This window comes from Mustela erminea, chromosome 13 (assembly GCF_009829155.1).
Source record: "Mustela erminea isolate mMusErm1 chromosome 13, mMusErm1.Pri, whole genome shotgun sequence".
Taxonomy (NCBI): domain Eukaryota; kingdom Metazoa; phylum Chordata; class Mammalia; order Carnivora; family Mustelidae; genus Mustela; species Mustela erminea.
In genome coordinates this window covers 18386323-18404698 of record NC_045626.1, presented here as the reverse complement: position 1 = coordinate 18404698, position 18376 = coordinate 18386323, and the positions used below count along the sequence as shown (strand labels likewise).

General features: G+C 40.7%; 1 protein-coding gene and 1 long non-coding RNA gene across 5 annotated transcripts in view; one reads left to right on the top strand and one right to left on the bottom strand.

The window, feature by feature from the left end:
- Window positions 1–750: 750 nt before the first annotated feature.
- On the bottom strand, window positions 751–4075 carry LOC116572095. The gene is made up of 2 exons (XR_004278123.1): window positions 3894–4075; window positions 751–1174 (listed from the first exon to the last, which is right to left on the bottom strand). It is a non-coding gene; the product is annotated as an uncharacterized LOC116572095 (long non-coding RNA).
- A 2390-nt stretch (window positions 4076–6465) lies between these two features.
- WDR7 (WD repeat domain 7) overlaps window positions 6466–18376 on the top strand; it is a 363555-nt gene continuing 351644 nt past the window's right edge. For 2 of the 4 annotated variants that reach the window (XM_032310820.1, XM_032310819.1), the window contains exon 1: window positions 6466–6706. The gene's annotated coding sequence lies outside the window, so the exon portion shown is untranslated. The remainder of the gene's footprint in view (window positions 6707–18376) is intronic. The other 2 variants (XM_032310817.1, XM_032310818.1) reach the window with 2 other exon arrangements.

Genomic DNA, 18376 nt, shown 5'->3' with positions numbered 1-18376 from the left:
ATATTTAGGACAAGTAAAAGTGCTATTTCATGAAAGTAGAATCAGGTTAAATTACTCATAGCCACTGCCCCCCCCCCCAACCCAGGTTATTATGGAATTAATGCCAGGCATCATATAATTTCATCTGTGTTATTTTAGCCTGCATGTCTAGAACATAAGGATTCCTTTAAAAATCATCTTCATAACCAAAATACCATTATCACACCTAAAATGTTAACAATGCTACCTTAATATCATCAAATAACAATGTAATGCTAAAATTCTCCATTTTCTACTAATTTATTTTATGACTTATTTGAATAAATATCAAAATAAGGCATTTACATTGCATTGGTTGATATCTGTCTCACATCCTTTTTTTTGAAGATTTTATTTATCTGAGAAAGAGAAAGAGGAGGTGAGGGGCAGAAGAAGAAGCAGACTCCCTGCTGAGTGGAGAGCCTGAGGCAGGGCTTGATCCCTGGGACTCTGGGACCATGACCTGAGCCAAAGGCAGACCCTTACTGACTGAGCCATTTAGGCGCCCCTGTCTCCTCATTTTTATTAAAATTTCTTTATTGGGGCACCTGGGTGGCTCAGTGGGTTAAAGCCTCTGCCTTCGACTCTAGTCATGATCCCAGGATCTTGGGATCGAACCCCACATTGAGCTTTCTGCTAGGGAGGGAGCCTGCTTCCCCACCCCCCCACCGCTTGCCTCTCTACCTACTTGTGGTCTCTGTCTGTCAAATAAATAAATAAAATCTTTAAAAATTTTTTCTTTATTTCTTTTTTCTAAATTTTTATTTGAAATTATTCAAATGGACAGAAAAGTTCATCAGCAACAGAAATAGCAGAGGCAGAAGTAGGAGAAGAGGGAGAAGAAGGGGGCACTTTCTTGCCAGCCACTCACTGAGGACTCCCCAAGAAGAGTGCGCTCATGACTAACTTTGCTGTGCTCGGATATCTGCCAGGGCTGCCTCAAGAATAGGTAATCCCAGCTGGAAAGCTAAGGAGACCCGGAAGAAGCTTGTAACAGAACAGTAAGCAAATCCTCTCCATGGAGATGGGAAGTGGTTTTTCCTAGAAGAAAAATCTGGGCAGTGCATCTTTGTGTCTTCCATGGCCCACTTTGTGACACCTGGGTCCTCTTCTCAGCACAGGATTGAAGAACAACTCTCCCTGGGCTGTGGGGGTCCTATCATCTGGAGAGGAGAGAGAAGAGAGAGATTAGGAGGACAAAGTACAATCATTGTTGCTACAGCCTGCAACAAGGCTACTAGTTACTCATCACACCTTTCTTTTTTTCTTTTTTTTTTTTTAAGATTTTATTTATTTATTTATTTATTTATTTAAGAGATAGAGAGAAAGAACAGGGGGAGGCACGGAATGAGAGGGAGCAAGGGTTTCTAGAGACTCTGCTGAGCACAGAGCCCAATGTGGGACTCAGTCCCAGGACCCTGAGATCACACCTTGAGCTAAAATCAAGAGTTAGCTGTTCAACCGACTACACTACCCAGGCAGCTCTCACATCCTTCTTTACTATCCTAATTTCCCCCTTGTTGATCTTGGTAGCTTGATGAGGCGCCCCCAAAGGCTTATTTGTGAAGAGTTCAAGTATTCCCTACTTTAACGCCTTCACTCTTTCCTAGAAGGTGTACATATGGAGCAAATAGAGGTATTTCTAGAAAAAAGATATCCTGTTACTTAGAAGAAATCATTTGGTTTGGAAGAAGTCATGAGGTAGGAAAAAAGGAGAAGCCTCACCAGTTGACTTTCATGTCATGTGACTTTCATGTCATATGAGAAAGTACAAAGGGAAGCTCTTAAAGAGTTATAATTACACAAAACCATGCAAAGAACACTAACTAAACTTCTCAGCTGCAACATGAGAAAGGGTGATGACTCTAGTACTAATATGAAGCCCCCAAGCATGACATGACTTCTAGGCAGATGAGTCCACTAAGGAGGGAACAGAATTAGCAGTATTAGGCCCTGTGAGGAATACCAAATCACAGATTTACAGTCTATAGGAAAATAATAACAGCACACATGAAACAATCTGGAAATGAGAGTAACAGTGAAGCCAGTTAGACCACCAGCCAGAAATCTCGTTGCTTTTTGGAGAACTAACTTGGAACTTAGAAGGTGCAGAAGTATTGGTGTGTTGTAGGGTAATTGTTACTAAATTCTCAAGACCGGGTAATACTTAAAGGGTTTTTTTTATTGCCCATATCATTAAAACATAGCATGTTGAAATTTTTGACCCTTACTCCCATGGGTTCTGTTTATGGCTCTTTTCTGGTAACAACTATACATTTTTGGTGAAAGCAACGATGACAACTTCTTCTTTGCCTCGGTACCTCTTCATCTTTTCCACTTGGTGTACATGATGCTTTCCTGCTGGACTGATTTTTTGTGGCTGACACACCTTCCAGGGATAGCCCAGTGAGCCACACTTTGTCCAGTCTTCTCTCCTTGAGTGCATGTGAAACCTGTCATTTGCTTCTAACCAGTGGAATATGGCAAACGGTGATGGGCTGTCACTCCCTTCATTAGGTTACTATCTATAGATTTATCTATCTCTATCTATAGCTATAACTATATAACTCCATCTTTCTTGCACCTCTAGAGAGGTGTTCTTTGCTGGCTTTGAAGACACAGGGTGCCACGTGAAAGGCCTTTGTTAAGGCTCTAGTGACAAGGAACTGTAGTTGGCCTGTAGAACGTGAGGGTCCTTAGTCATTTGTCCACAAGGCCAGGAATCAGATTTAGATTCTTCCCTAATTGAACCTCCATATGAGATTACAGTCTGACTGACATCTCAGTTGTCACCTGGTGTCATCACAAGCAGAGGACCCCGTTAAGCTGTGCCTGAACTGCTTTCCTATGGAAACTGCGAGGCACTAGATGTGCATTGTTTGAAGACACTCAACTCATGGTAATTTGTTATATGACAATAAGAACAAATATAATGTTGTGGGTTTTTAAAAAGATTTTATTTATTTGACAGAGAGAGATCACAAGTAGATGGAGAGGCAGGCGGAGAGAGAGAGAGAGGGAAGCAGGCTCCCTGCAGAGCAGAGAGCCCGATGCGGGACTCGATCCCAGGACCCTGAGATCATGACCTGAGCCGAAGGCAGCGGCCCCAACCCACTGAGCCACCCAGGCGCCCAAGAACAAATATAATGTTATAAGCAAAACCACCACTCTATATATTGGTCAAAAGTCTTCGGTGGCTTTTCACTTCCTTTGGAATAGGAAGCTTCTAAGGGAATTCAAGGCCTTTTCTTATCTGATCTTATTCTATTTTCCCCATGTTATTTTTTTATTAGTAGGTTTAGGCCCAATCTGAGAAAGACCGTATCAATCAGGGAGAGTTCCAGGGCAAAGACTGCCATTGAAGGGCAATCCTTTATGGGATAGAAATAACTAAGACTTTTTTTTTTTAAGATATTATTTATTTGTTAGAGAGAGCGAGCGAGAGCACTCATGCATGAGTAAGGGGGAGGGGCAGAGGGAGAGGAAGAAGCAGACTCCCTGCTAAGCAGAGAGCCTGATATAGGGCTCCATCCCAGGACCCAGGGATCATGACAAAGCTGAAGGCAGATGCTTAATTGACTGAGTCACACAGGCGTCCCATAACTAAGTCTTAATACCACAGTTTCCCTTTACATTTGTTTTATGTCCCCTGTGTTTCACTTTTAATTAACTTTCTTTTCATTATATATGTGTCTATATTCATGTTTTATGTTTCATGTGTTATATGTATACACACACTTGTATACATTTCAAAACTAGCAACAAAATTGTGTTGCTTTCCTAGTTCTTCCTGTTCCAAATCCTACTTATTTTCGTAGCTCTTCATGAAATCTCATGTGGTTAACCTTCCTCATCTCAGCCTACAAGTAACTCACCTCTTCTCCACGACTCTTTATGTGCTCCTTATTTCTTGTACTGTGCTGTGTGGTAGCCATAGGTCTTGGGGGAAATTTGCCATTCATTTTAGCAGCCCAACGCCTTCCAATGTTTGGAGAATTCCTCATTTTGTGAGCCTTGGTGGGAAGCAGAGCCTGCTTTCTTGTTTGCTTGGCTTTGCTTTCTGTTAAAGTTCAATAAATATGTGTTGAACTGAACTTTTCAGTTGCATAAATCTTTTAAGATTTTTGTATAATCCCTCCAGATGACAGGAATAAATAAATAATTTACTCAAAAAATATACTCAGGATCAACTTACTGAAGATACAAGTCTTTTTTTTTTTAAGATTTTATTTATTTATTTGACAGAGAGAGAGACAGCAAGAGAGGAACAGGGGGAGTGGGAGAGGGTGAATCAGGCTTCCCACAGAGCAGGGATCCCAATGTGGGGCTTGATCCCAGAACCCTGGGATCATGACCTGAGCTGAAGATCACGACTGAGCCACCCAGGCACCCCTGAAGATATAGTCTTAATTTTAAGGAAGGTTATGCATGTAAAATTATATATGGGCATATAAAAATGTGTGACTTTTTGTGAAACAAAAGCGTGTTATTCATTAATATTTGAATCTTTATTTTAGTCCTGTGGCTCAGGACATTGCATGCATTTATATATAGACTTTGGAAATACGTTTTGTAAACTTGGCAGAGAGGGGACAGAGTGTTAGTAGTCTGAAGGCTTCTCATTAAACTTCCTATTAACCTTTGTATTCCTAGGAAAGTATTTGAAATATGTAAATTCAATTAGTATTTGTTGAGTAAAAGTCAACTTTATCTAGGAGGGATATTTTATAGATTTCCTCTACAAACCAAACAAGCTTTAATGAAGCCTACAATTATCCCCTGGTAACCACTCTGTGCTTCCCATATTTCCAAAAAGTTCTTATAAATTGTAAAGGGGTTTATGAACTTAACAGTTTAAATGCATTCATCATCACAACAGAGTGAATGAGTATATTGAACCCAACTGTCCAAGGAATTAATTTCTTCTATTTGACATAATTTCCCTGCTCTTCCTTAGCCCCCATGTGATTGCAGGGCAGTTAGTCAAAAGTTGAAGAAAGTCGCAGAATCCCAATTTGTAGTACAAGATAATTTCAGAATTGCTGATTTTCAAGTGTTCTACTGATTTCCTTGGTCAACACTATGATCGAGTTTTTATCATGATGGCAGCAGAGCTGGTCTCTACAAATAAATAGGAAATGACACCCGGGGCATAAAGGACACTAAATGGCCTAGTTAGGGAGAAGGAGGTGTGCCCCCCAGAACTGATGGGTCTGCAGTATGCTGCTAGGAGGAGGGCTGTCTAAGCTGGAAAGAAGGGGAGGAAGAAGTTTGTTATTTGCAGGAATAATACATTGACAGAAAGCCTTTTGACTAAACCAACTCTTAGGTCTCTTCTGACATATTAGTAAGAAAATGACCCTGTCTCAAGGAGTTGTTTCTGCTCTGTTCTAATGGCCTAGTCAATCTCCTAGTCAATCTCCTGCTTCAGACTCATCCAATAGGATTTTGCCACCCAGGACTCAGTCCAAGGACCAGCAGCAAATAGCATTACCTGGGAGCTCCTTAGAAGGGGAGGATTTCAGAAACCCACTTTAGACCTTCTGAATCAAAAACTTTTATTTTCACAGCCTCTCCAGGTGATTCGTTTACACAGCTTACTTTTGAGAACTGCGATAGAATTCTTGTCCCATAAATGTGTTAGTGAGACTATGAAGGACAAAGATATGAAAGGCTTATTTTTTTTCTATCTTTTTAACAGAACTGACCATTGGCTACCAGCATAGCATCATTTTTCCCTTGGCTATTGTTCATTGAACAAATATTTGGAAGGCAGATGGCAAGCATAATAAGTAATATTTATTGAGCTCGTTTAGCCTCCTAGATAGCCATGAGGTTATGATGCCTATATTTTATATGGGGCTTGAGGAGAATGAAGGGAAGAAGCATCACGCCCCCGATGACAGTAACATTGCGCAGTGGAGGCCCCGGAATCGCAATCGGAGCCTTTCCAAATGCAATCTCACGCTCCACTAGGCTCTACCGCCCACGCAGCGAGGATACACTCATTTCCACTCCTCTACAAGAATGTTGCACAAGGTCAGACTTCTAGCTCAGAAGCCGAGTTCTTCCTCTGGCTCTCTCTGTCGTGGGCGACATCTAAGTTCGAGGTCAGAGGGAAAAAGTAACCAAATTTCTGAGCTAACACTTTCCAAGTGTCTGGACGGAGTCGCAGGGCAGAAGAGTAAACTTGCAACATCCTGGAAACACCTAGACTTGCCATTTCATTCTTCCCTCCATCTTGGTCCTCCCAGGCTGGGCACTGGAGGCGAGACGAGAGCCTAGACGACACTTCCCATAGTAAAAATGGCGACCGTGCACTCTTTGCCCACAGTCGACACCGTTGGTCTCCTTGGTAACGGGCCAGCTTCTCTGGCTCCAGCCTTCTCCAGGCAAGTATGGAAATAATGATCATTTCCCGCCCCCTCATTTTTGCGACAGTTGCAGCGAAAGTCACGGCAGTCGGGTGTCAGCTGATTTACTGCAGCGGCGGCGGCGGCAGCGGCAGCAGTGGCACCGTGCAACCTCCGCGGGGGAGACGCCTGCTGGGCTCGGGTTGTGGTTTGTCTACCCGGATTTGAGCACCCCACATCTTCCTCACGTAACGCCCTCGCCTAGTCCACCTTTGATCGGGCGCCCGCGGGTGGTGGGACGGACAACATTGCGGCATGAGATGAAACTGTGACAGGTGAGGGGGCTTTCAAGCTATCCCAGGGGGAACCCCAGCGTGGGACGTGCCCGCAGTGGAGGTCAGGGGCCGGGGGTCAAGGGTCACAGACCTTTCTGGCCGGGGGCGGCGCCAGCTGTTCCAGCGCTGCTGATGGCAGTTCTGTTCTTTGCCGAGCCTGCAGGTTCAGGCCCACAGCTTGACGCCTTTCCCCGGAGCGGGGTTCAGCCACGGGTCTTTGGGGTCCCTTGGCCTGGTGAATGACATTTTTTTCAGGTGACACTGACTTTGATTTTGAGATGGGACCTCCCTGACCTCAGTGGCAATCCAAAGAGTGAGGTGGTTTGTGATGATGAGTGGGTGGTTATTGACAGTGCCTTCGGGAAATGTGTTTGCTTTTGGGTGCGCATGGTCTTTCCTTACCTATTGGTACTCCTTTCCAGTTTGCCCTTGCCTAAGGTGCTAACGTCTGTTACAGTTTCATGTCTGAGGTGCCACCTACCTGCCCTCCATCCCTTTGCCCTAGGATTTGGTCTAAGGATACCTGCTCCTCCCACTGACTTTTGCGTCCCAGCATTCTGAAGCCCTATGTTTGGAGTCAGCATTACCCTGCCCTTGGTTCAAGATTGCATTTAATGTTTTGATTCACTTGCTTTGTCAGTTTCTCAGATCTTAGGCAGAATTTGCTGGTTCTTATAGCTTGAAATTATGGCAGGTACGGTTGCATCTTAGACAGCATTGGCCATGTTGATGCTGCGGATTTTAGGATTCAGTGAGAGGAACAGCTTGCTTTCATGGTAACATTTGCCATAAGCCAAAAAAGGCAGGCTATGACTCTTTTAGATGCTTATTGCTTAGGACTTTATGGATAAGATGGCAAGAATCATTGAAGCAAAGTGAGTGATTTATCTATGTAACAGGCTTAGCATTGAACACTTCAGTGAGCTAGTTTTTGTGCCTTTGTCTTGAGAAGAGTAGGAAAACAATTAGCTTCAGTAGTGTGCTCTCTGTTAGGTCTGAGTCTTTAAAGTTTGTTTTAGGCCTCAGGTGAAGAGGATTGAATTACTTTTTCTCAATTCAGTGATCATCATTGACTGTTAAAGGCGTGTCTCTGTTTTTTTTCTTTTTTCATTAGCTGTGTTTTATTTCCAATTCCCACACCATTCCCTTGCTGATCAACCCATGAGACATCGTTTTAATATGCATGATGTGTAACTTTATGTTTGTATGTGTTATTAAATGCATATTGTTTTGGATGCCCACATTTTTTTATTTTTAGAGATACGGTATATTTTTATGTTATATATTACATATCATGTATGTTATATAATAATATTGTATATTGGAAATTTTTTCTCTTCCTACCATGTTTTAAAGATCTATTTGTGTCACTGTCCATTGCATCTGACTGCTGATAGTATTTCAGAGATTATCTGCATTACAGGTCTCCATCTACTCTCCAATTTCTCGATACCCGTTTTACCTTTATTTTCCTACTGCCATAGAAAATTCCATAATAAACGTATGTTCAAGACTTCTGGATGTGAGATTTACATCCAGGAATGTGATTTCTGGATCTTAGGGCATTTCATATATTTTATCAAAGGACTGCTAGATTGTGCTTCAGAACAAACTGTAATGGTTTGTACTCTTGCAGGCAGTTCTTTGGGATTTCTGTGTCCTTGTAGCTCCACTGTTGCTTAGTGTTATCCTGTCCTAGTTTTTCCAGGCTAATTGATACAAAGTAAAATCTCATTTTAAATTCTATTTCACTGTTACTAAGGAGTTTGAGCATTTCTTCATGTGCATTTTATTTTTTGGCTTTCCCTCTTGTAAAATTGTTCATCCCTTTCTCATTTTTGAGGTTTCATTCCTTTTCTTGTTGATCTGCAGAAGCTCTTGTATTTTCTTAGAGACTAGTCTGTTGAATATCTTAAGTATCCATTTTCCTATTCTATCATTTGTAACATTTTTCATGATGTGCTTCATTGAACAGAAATCTTCAATTTTGGTGTAGTCACATTTTTAAAAAATTGTCTTATAGTTTGTGCTTTGGGGGTTTTAAGAAGTCTTTCCCCAAATCAAGTCATAAAGTTACTCTTATTTTATGTTCTACTAACTTCATAGTTTTCCTTGAAATATATAGGACTTTAGTGCATCCTGAGTCTTTTTATGTCACAAGTAAGAGGTTCAGTTTATTTCCTGCATAGTGTGCCAGTTTTCCTAGTGGCATTCTCTCCTTTCCCCTTGGATAAAATGCTACACTCATTGTATATCAAGTTCTCATACATACTCTGAACACTGTATTGTGTTCCTTTGATTTATCTGTTTGCTCTTGCTGTGACACCATGTGGTTTTCACATAATGGCTTTGTATTAATATTTTTCCCCTACGTGAATAATTCTTCCCATTTTGTTTTAGTCTGTGTTTGAAATAATTATAGATCACAGGAAGTTGCAAAAATAGTACAAAGAGGTCTGGTTCCCCCAATGGTTACATTTTATATAACATTACCCAATTTCCCCCATGGTTACATTTTTATCCAACTTTATATAGTACAATAGCTAAACCCAGAAATTGACACTGGTGCAATGCTTGACAATGGCTCAAGGCCATTTTATCACCTGTGTAGATACCTGTAACCATCACTGCAGTCAAAATAGAGAACTGTTCCATTACCACCAAGATCTCCTTCCCGCTACACCTTTTTAGTCACATCCATCTCCATTCAATCCCAACCTCTGCTCAGCAATCAAGCTTTCCATCTCTATAATTGTATCTATATAGGAGTGCTGTATAAATGGAATTAAACAACATATGATTTTTTGAGATTGAGATTCACCCAAATTGTTGTGTGAGACAATTTTTTAGATTCCTCCAAATTGTTGCATAATTTGAGTAGTATTCCACAGTATATGTGTACTGCAGTTTGTGTAACCATTCACAGGGACATTGGGGCTGTTTCTAGTTTTGGCCATTACAAATAAAGGTGCAGCGAACATTCTTGTACAGAGTGTGTGTGTGTGTGTGTATACAAAGTTTCATGTTTTCTGGGATAAATGCCTTGGAAGGTGATTCCTGGATGGTATGATAAGTGTATGTTTAGTTTGTGAAGAAACTGCCAAAATGTTTTGCGGAGTTGCTGCACCATTTTATGTTTCCACCAGCAATGTACTAGAGATTGAGTTTCTTTATATCCTTGCTAGCATTTGGTATTATCATTGTATTTTTATTTTAGCTGTTTAGATGTGTAGTGATACATCTCATTGTGGTCTTAATTTGTCCCTCCAAATGGCTAGTGATGTTAAGTGTCTGGTAGGGCAAGTTCTCCATTCTTTGCTCATTTTCTCTTTTTCTCTTTTTTAAAGATCTTGTTTGTTTATTTGGCAGAGTGAGAGAGCACAAGCACTGGGAATGATGGGGAGAGAGAGGGAGAAGCGGACTCCCGCTGAGTGGGGAGTCCTATGCGGGGCTCCATCCCAGGACCCTGGGATCATAACCTGAGCTGAAGGCAGACACCTAACCATCTGAGCCACCTAGGTGCCCCTCTGCCCATTTTCACAGTTGGTTTAGTTATTTGCGGATTCTTGCTCTTTTCTATAAATATTTGGAGCTAGAATTTCTAAAACAACACAAATAGAATTTTGATCGAGGATACATTGAATATATAGATTTATTTTGGGGAGAATTGACATCTCTGTAATACTAAATCATCTGATTCAAGAACATTGAATGTTCTCCCATTTATGACTGAGCAGAATTTTGTTGTTGTTGTTGTTTAAAAAAAAATACTGTGCCTAGGGGCACCTGGGTGGCTCAGTGGGTTAAAGCCTTTGCCTTCTGCTCAGGTCATGATCCCAGGGTCCTGGGATCTATCCCCGCATGGGGCTCTCAGCTCAGCAGGGAGCCTGCTTCTCCCTCTCCCTCTGCCTGCCTCTCTGCCTACCTGTGATCTGTCAAATAAATAAATAAAATCTTCAAAAAAAATACTGTGCCTAGATACTACTTTAAAGTAGATTATTGTAGGTAGAAGACAATGCTACTGATTTCCATACATAGATTATATCTTTGTTGTGTTCTACTAGAGAGAGATCAAAATGCGTAATATAAATCTGGGAATAATTTTAGTGTTTGTTAGTCCTGGAACTAGGTAGTGCCTTTATTCCTGGTTTATCTGTTACATTTCTCTGTGACACTTGTCTGTTTTATGGGACAGTTGATTAAAATAATTGGTTAGTGAGGTTTGTAGGTTCTGTTCCCATTTTGTCCCTTTCATTGTTGCCCTTTATACAGAGTTCATAGTCTTAGCTATATGCATGCCATTGATCATAGGCAGAACCAACTGAGAGTTTTTCTGTGGCCCAGTGGAATCCTGTCATCAATAAAAGGATACCTTATGTTCCTACTTATAGATACTATAACTATGATGTCAGCTTCGAATATGAACTCTATTCATGTGGTTCATCTGATTACTTAAAACAACTTTGCTGGTAGAAATTTTTGTTGGAAGGAGAAGCCCGGTATCATGACTGCATCACTTGGAAGGTCCTTGTCCAAGTGGAATTTTTATTTTTTTCTATTAACATATATACTATATTCATGAAATATTAAATGGTTTAAATAAAATTAGGCATCTTTTCCAAAACGTGTTGGTGATGTTTAATGAACATTTAGCCCCGCCGCCCCCCCCCGTCGCTCATAGTTGCTTGAGTTAGTGGGAATCAGAAAATGATGGAACAGTAAAATGTTAGGGCAGTGGTGAGTAGTTGAGGGCAGAGAAAATTTCTGAAGTGCCAAGGGTTATTTTCTAGGTTAGAATTGAAAATTACAGGAAATACATGGCTTTTTAAACCACTGTCTTCCATTCAGTTTGGCAACTGTAACTTATGACCTTTCAAACTCACTCAAGGTATTTTACTGGTGTTTTGTCCGTACATATTTCTCTCTGAATGTTGGTAGTTAATATATGTCAGTGATAACAGATTGGTAAGAGTGTGCCAGTTACCTTCTGTTCTTACATTCAAGTTATTTATTTGGCTGTCTTCCTTAAGGGCTCTTCTTCTCTCTAAACGTTACAAATACAAACAATAAAAACCACCATTGGGGGAGTGAAAAGTTCACACTAATAAAATATCACTTTACTTAGTTTAAGAAACAGTTTTGTGACTCATTAGCAGGCCTTTGTGAGTGTAATAGGGATTAAAGTAAACCATGTCAGCTAATTAGCTACATAGGTCCTATGGTATGTCTGGCTTCGTATGTGTCACAGATAGAATGAAAAAGGCTACAATATAGGAGCAACTTGCAGCTGGCAAAAAAACAATTAGTGTGTTAAGGATTTGATTAGGGAGACTTATATTAATTGCTGACATTGTTATAGAAAAAGTAATTGATAAGCAACTCTTCTTTGCAATCCAAAGTATGTAAGATCAAGATGGATTTTAATTTGTAACTTTTTAAAAAACCAAAACAAACACACTTTATTCAGTACTTGGATCATTTATTCAACAAATATTTGGGTGCCTGCTAAGTGGCAGAAGTTCTAGGCACTGGAAATACAGTATATAGAACAATAAACAAATCATGGAGTTTATGTTATAGTGGGGAAGCCAGATGACAAATAAGCAAAATTTTTGGAATGTTAAAGGATTCTAAGTGCTTTGGAGAAATAAAATAAAATACCGTGGGGATGGTGGATTTTACACTTTATGTTGATCAGGGAAGGCCTCCCTGAGAAGATGACATTTTAGCAGAGACCCGAAGAGAGTGAGGGAGTGTACCCTGACGACCTGGGGGACACTTCGGAGATAAGACCCTGCCTGATGAATTGAAGAAAACCAAGAAGCAGAGAGAAAGCAAGGAGAGAACTACAGCCTCACTCGTGTGGGATTGGCGGTTGAATAGTTTGGCTTTTACTCAGGGTGACACAGGAAGTCACAGGAGGAATTCTGAATAGCTTTGTGATATGATGTGATTTTTTTTTTTTCCCCAAGAGTGTCATTTTGCATGCTGTGTTGAGATGGTGAAGGGGACAAGGGTTGGAAATGGGGATACCAGTTAAGAGACTATTGTATTATCTATGATGGGAGTTGCTGGCAGTTTGAAATGGGGCGGTGGTAGTAAAGGTGTAGAGGAGTCTTTGGATGCTAGATATAGTACTCTTTGAAGGTATTGCCAGTAGAGTTCTCTGATGGATTGGGAGGTGGAATGTGTGAGAAGAATCAAAGATGATTCTAGGATTTTGGCCTATGAAGCTGTAAAAATGGAGTTGCTATTAACTAAGATGGTGAAGTTTGGGGAGGAGCAAGTTTGGGGAAGAAGAGCAGGGACTCACTTTTGAACAGGTCAAGTTTGAGAAGCTTATTAGCTATCTGGAGGGACATACTGAGTAGGAAGCCTGATAGGTGGGTTTGGAGTCAGAAGAGAGCCCTAAGCTGTAATTGGGAATTGTCAACATGTAGTTGGTATTTAAGCTTTTGAGGCTTGGTGAAATCCCTGAAGGAGGGAGAAAGGGAAGGAGTGATGCTAGAAAAGGAGTCCAAGGACTACGCTCTTGGTATGCCAGCATTTAAAGGTCAAAATGAGGAAAAATGGAGACTAAAGCTAGAGATGTATCAGGAAAGTGTGAAGACTTGGAGGGTGAGAGAAGAAGTGTTTCAAGGAAGAGGAAGTATGAACTATGCAAATGCTGCTGATGGGTCACGAGAGATCGGGATTAGGACTTGACATCAGATTTAGTGTTGGAGAGGTCATTGGTGACTTGTCAAGGAGCAGTTTTGTGACAGGCACAACACTTTTCTGGAGTCTCTAAGAAGAAGGGTAATGTTAAAAATGAGGGCATTCTGACTTGGAAAGAGGTTCCATATTCCCTTACCATTTGCAGCTAGTCAACAGAGGAGCTGGATTAGTCCCTCGTCAGTATGACTGTCAAATCTCTGACTTACCTGGCATACTGTCCTGATCCCCAGAATACTGGGAAAGTTCCACTTCCAGTTTGGAAGAGCTTATTTGTTTCTACCTGGGTAGTTTAATTTCTGAGGAATGAGAAACTTCGGTGCTTAATATAACTTTGATGAAGAAGTGAGAGAAGGGAAACATGTAGGAATAATTGGAGACGCAGATGAGATTAGAGGCGAGTAGGTCAAAGTTGATTCTACCAAATGGGGCCTGTTTTACCTATAATGTAGGGGCTTGATGGGCAGTTTGCTTTTAGTTTAATCAGTAACTCTTGCAACTGAGGCAGTTAGGTGATAGAGCATAAGTTGAATTCAGACATCCTGATTGCAGCTATAGAAATTTAGAACATGACTCATGTCTCAAAATCTATGAATCATTTAAAAAATTGTGATATATTTTTTGAACAGATAGCTCTACAGTTCTTCAAAACCTGACTCTCGTGCTTCAGGGATGTTTGGCAGTAAGAAATAAGTGTAGTCTTCTGTTGCCGTCTGCTTGTTACACATGTCCTTTTGAAACAGAATATTGGAACTCTCTTAAAAAAGGAGTCCTTAAGTGTCATGTTCATTGGGAATTGTTTTCTTGCCACTCAAATAATAAAGTCTGATCTTGTCAAGCTAGTGACAAGCTTAGTGTTTAGAAGGTAGTGTCCCTCACAGCTCTTTAATCCGGAAACCTTTTGTTCTGAGTAAGCAGCTTGGTAGTCCTTCAGCACATGTTATGACCTGGCTCTCTCATTGCATTCCAGTAAACAGTCTTTATGACCTGGTTCGGTTTTTTTCAAGTCTTCAATAAATTGGTAACAAAAATGCAGCACAATGAAAATTCATAATCTTAATGATCACTTCCTTCATCGCCTTGTATTGTGAATTTGACTTGAAGACGCTCTTCTGACAAATGATGTAGGGATATTCTATGAGAATCTGAGCAAACCTTTACAGACTCTTCTTTCTTTCATTGTAACTGTGGCAAGCTAAGTTCAGCTATTTACTGTATAGTCCCTGTTACTCATGTTCCCCTGAGGAAGGTGGGTAGTGTAGGCCTACTCTTGGTCATGTGTGCCCGTTCTCCTGAGAGAGAATTTGAGTTTGTTATTTACAAATCTCATGGGCCCTGCCTGAGGGATCGGAAGTGCATGTACTGAAATGTTGTTGAGCCCCTTATGAAAATGCCTGCGTTCGTGGGATAGAAATACGTCTTTTGCATTTGAGAGTTTAAAAAGTAATGTCGAGAGATTAACATTGATCTCATTCTAGATTTTTCACGTATTATTCTGTTTTATAGCTTTTAGAAATCATGTGAGATGTCAGTGTCACGTGGGATATTGCAGAATAGGGTGGTCTTGTCAGAGTATCACTCCATAGCTTATTGATGGCTTTCTTTTTTTTAAGATTTTATTTATTTATTTGACAGAGAGATCACAAGTAGGCAGAGCAGCAGGCAGAGAGAGAGGGGGAGGCAGGCTCCCCGCCGAGCAGAGAGCCCGATGTGGGGCTCAATCCCAGAACCCTGAGATCATGACGTGAGCTGAAGGCAGAGGCTTAACCCACTGAGCCACCCAGGCACCCTGGTTATTGATAGCTTTAAAGGAGGGGGAAAAAAAAAAAAACCAGTCCAGTGGAAATATCTGGTAGTCAGCATCTTAACCAAATGGTGTGGGACAATGCGATGTTATATGCCTCCTGTGGTGATATAGTGTGAAGTGTGTAGCATCACTTACTAAGTATTCTTGCCAGAGATGTTTTACTTGAGCCTAATGATGACTTTAGATCTAAATTCCGGTTTACAGGAAAATAGGAAATAGAAAAACAAGGTAAATGACATAAAAAAAAGATCACACAAATCTAAAATGTGTAACATTTTGTAAGCAATTGATTTTGTTTTGTTTTTTAGAGTTAATGTAAAGTAAGGAAATTGGGAGTGTTCTAGAACTAAAGACTAAAGAGACATAACAGCCAAATTCAATGCATATAACTTGAATATTTACCGGTTTAAAAAAAGCTACAAAAGACATTTTTAGACAGTTGAAGTAATTTGTGGACTGGACAGTTAGGTGCTATTAAAGAATTATTATGGTGTTGATAATGACTGAGCCACCCAGGTGTCCCTCTTCTGTGGCTTTCTGGGCCTTCATATATCTAGGCAGAAGAAAGCTGAAAAAATAGGAAGAGGATAATTGCAAGAAAACTGAAACAGAAACCAAAGGGAGAGGGTTGGGGATTGGCAATTGTTCAGTCATGTCAGACTAGCAGCCTTACTAATGTCAAAGCATTCTCTTTTCTCAGGTCTCTCCAAGGCCTTGCTTCTCTCTCAGTACTGGAGAGAGAGTGTCCCTGGAGTGTCCTATTAGAGAAATCAGTGATCTCTTCGTGTAGTGGGAGATCTTGAGATCCTTGGATCTTGTTTGAGGATCGAAACTCAATTACATGAGGACTTTTGCAGCAAGGATGGAAACAGGGAGTCAAAGATCACAGGTTTCAAAGTGTTGATTGTGATTAGAATGTCAGAGAGAACTGGATTTACAACCAGAGGCCAGGGAAAAAGGAGGGTGTTTCGGACAAAAATGACATGTGAACACGTTTGAAGGATGAAGGCTAATTTAGTAGAAATTAAAATGGTTGACAGGAGGGTAATTAAGGGAGTAAGATTCTTGAAAGAGTCCAGAAGGAGTCAGATTTAGCAAAAAAAAAAAAAAAAAAAAAGATCTTCTCTTGCTTGGCACACAGTGAGAGCTAAGTAAAATGCTAGTTATTGTTATTCTCTGTTTACTCATTCAGGAGATACATACTGACCACTTGTGGAAGTCAGTTACTATTCTATGTGCTGGTGAGCCCCTGCAAATCCTGCGGAATGCAGTTTACTTGATTATGATTAAATAACAAAGGTGGTGGGTTTACATAGGTGATCTGGTTTTACCCTTGAGGAACACAGACTGTAATGGAACATCAAATTTCTAAACAAATAACTACACACAAGGCTAAGTGTTAAGTACCTGTATATAGAATATGTAGTGAAAACATGTTTGCAGAAATAGTGGGGTTTGGGACAGAGCACTCACAGCAGAGGACTAGCATTTGAAAGATTAGAGGCTGCAGATAAATTCTTGTTAAACGTTTTTTGGAAACATGTGTGCACATATGCATCTTTAAAACAAAACCTGGTGAATCAAATAAAATCATTGTATCTGTTTATTTATTAAACTACATTTTGGAGTACAGTGAAGTATCCAAAGGTGGGAGGAAAACCATAAAACTGATGATTTATCTACAATATTAGTATTAGTTTAGATGCACGTCTGGATGTATACAGATTCACATCTATCATTTTTTTGGAGCCCACCATGGGAGTATATTTTACACACTGCACTGTACTTTTTCTCCCACTATATATTTTGGAGATTATTTCATATCTCACATTGCAGTGTTCCATGGTAAGGTTCTGTCATAATTTATTTAATCCCTGATTGATGGACATTAAAGTTTTTTTCAATATACCCTTTAAAAATTAGAGAAAATTTTAGATTCATACAAATAGAATAATGTGATGAACCCTCTTGTGCTAAAAAGAGCTTTGGCACTTATTTTTGCAGCCTGGGTTCTCTGGTGAGCAGACTTGGAGGTGGAGATTGGCACTAATAAACCTTTATTAGGGAGGGCTCTTGATATCAGTACCCTGGGAGGGGTGCCTGCGTGGCTGAGTTGGTTAAGCTTCCAACTCTTGATTTCGATTCAGGTCATGGTCTCAGGCTAAGTGCTCAGTGGGGAGTCTGCTTGAGATTTCCGCCTCCCCTAACTGAACCCTGCCCCCAGCTCACACTTGTGCGTGCGCTCTCTCTCTCTCTCAAAAAAAAAGGCCAACCAAAATGCCCACCAAAACACGGAGGAGGGGTTTGTGCAGGGGGTGGGGAAGCACAGGAAGCAGGTTCTGCCAAAGAGAGAAGTTGAGTTGTGATGAGTCTCAGTGGAATCTCAGTTGAGCTGGGGGGTGAGAGGAATTCTGAAGATAAAATGACCCTTTAGGGCTATCTTGATTTGAGGGGGCCTGGTTTTTATGTCCTTGAGCTGATTAGTCGCTGGATATGGGCTATCCTATGGGAAGGGATGAGAGCTTGGGCAAAGGATCTTCCTTTGGCTAAGGCAGTCCTTAGTATGGGCAGACAACCCAGGGCTCTCAGCAGCTGGGTTTTAAGTCCTTAACTGCCAAAGGAGGTCTGGATGCAGACCATCCCTCACACTCGTAGTCCTGTTTCACCTTTATCCCTTTCAACATCTCCTCCGCCCCATTTCTCCCTCTCTCCCCCATATGCTGCTGAGCTGAGACACATTATTTTATCTATGAATACTAGAGTTCTACTTACCTTTGAGTAATGTGATTTAGAAAAACACATTGATTAACCAGGTTGACTGGACAATGACATTTTCTGGCATATGGAAGTTTGCAGTAAATGAAGATAATACAGAGTAGTGAAGAGTAGGGACTCCTGGCTGGCTAAGAAGATAGAGCATGCAACTCTTGATCTCAGGGTTGAGCTCAAGCCTCACGTTGGGCATGGAACCTACTTTAAAAAAAAAAAACAGTGGAGAGTATTTATTGTATTAGGAATCCGGAGATCTGTATATGCCTCTGAGCTCTGAGATCTGTTTGCCATATGATTTTGAGAGAATTGCCGATGGACCTAAATACCCACCAAAATAAAAATTGTTAGATGGTATATGGGCTATAATCTTTCCATTT